The sequence below is a fragment of the Nannospalax galili genome, unplaced genomic scaffold (genome assembly GCF_000622305.1).
Source record: "Nannospalax galili isolate Female #2095 unplaced genomic scaffold, S.galili_v1.0 scaffold1437, whole genome shotgun sequence".
In the NCBI taxonomy this organism is placed as follows: Eukaryota; Metazoa; Chordata; class Mammalia; order Rodentia; family Spalacidae; genus Nannospalax; species Nannospalax galili.
The window spans coordinates 1,942,993-1,944,061 of record NW_008341050.1 but is presented as its reverse complement, the minus strand read 5'-3'; the positions used below and the strand labels follow the sequence as shown (position 1 = coordinate 1,944,061).

At 42.8% G+C, this 1,069-nt stretch overlaps 1 protein-coding gene across 1 annotated transcript in view; it reads left to right on the top strand.

Annotated features, from left to right (window-relative positions):
- Cdh23 (cadherin related 23) overlaps window positions 1-1,069 on the top strand; it is a 426,621-nt gene that overhangs the window by 347,426 nt on the left and 78,126 nt on the right. The window lies entirely within an intron of this gene.

The window sequence follows — 1,069 nt, the reverse complement described above, 5'->3', positions numbered from 1 at the left end:
TCAATAAATTATTTATTTAAAAAATAATATTAGCAACTTTGTGCTCTAAGTTCAGCAACTTACATGGACTGTATACATCCTTCTAAAGACCCAATGACTACAACTTATGAAATAAGGATCTGAAAATGTTAACATTACTGAGAAACTGACTTTTTTTTTTTTTTGTATTTGAGACAGGGTTTCCCTGTAACCCCAGCTGGCCTGGAACTCACTCTGTAGACCAGGCTGGCCTTGAACTCACAGAGATCTGCCTGCCTCTGCCTCCGGAGTGCTGGGATTAAAGGCGTGAGCCACCATGCCCAGCCAACCCAGGTTTTTTTTTAGATGTGTATGAGTGCTTTGCCTGCATATATGTAAGTATACCCATGTTATGCATTGCCTAAGGAGGCCAGAAGAGGGCATTATATCCCCCTGGAACTGGAGTTACAGACAGTTGTTAGCCACCATGTGGGTGCTGAGAACCAAACCAAGCTCCTCTGCAAGAATAGCCAGTGTTCTTAACAGCTGAGCCATCTCTCCCTTCCCAGGATCCAGTTTTGATCGAACCTAACCTCAGGGTAAGGTACATCATCTTCAGAGATGTGTTTGGCTGCAAGTGGTAGATTCTCAACTATGGAGTCATAAATCACATGCCATTTTCTCACATAAAATCTCTCTAGAGAATTAACAAAGATTGACCTCACATGTTCAGTGACGGTCAGTGTGTCTTAGATTTTTCTCTCTTAGTTGCAAGAGAGCTGTCTCAGTAGCTTTAGCCACCACATCAGTATTCAAGATGGGAAACTGACAAAAAGACCAAGATCTCTGTCAGTCGCTTCCACCCCTTCATCAGGAAAGAGAAACGTTTTCCTGGAATGGCTTCCACAATTCTGATGTTTTATTGGCCAGAAGTTGGTCACATGAGCATGCCAGCTTCCAGGAGAGTTGGAAATCTAGGGAACAGGATTTTCTTGATTGACTTATTATTTGGGAGCCAGATAGATTAGGGCTTATAAACCAGGACTGTGTTAGTAAGGAGGTTGTAGAAAGGAAGAAGAGGAAGAAGAAAAGGAGGAAGAGGGGGAGGGAG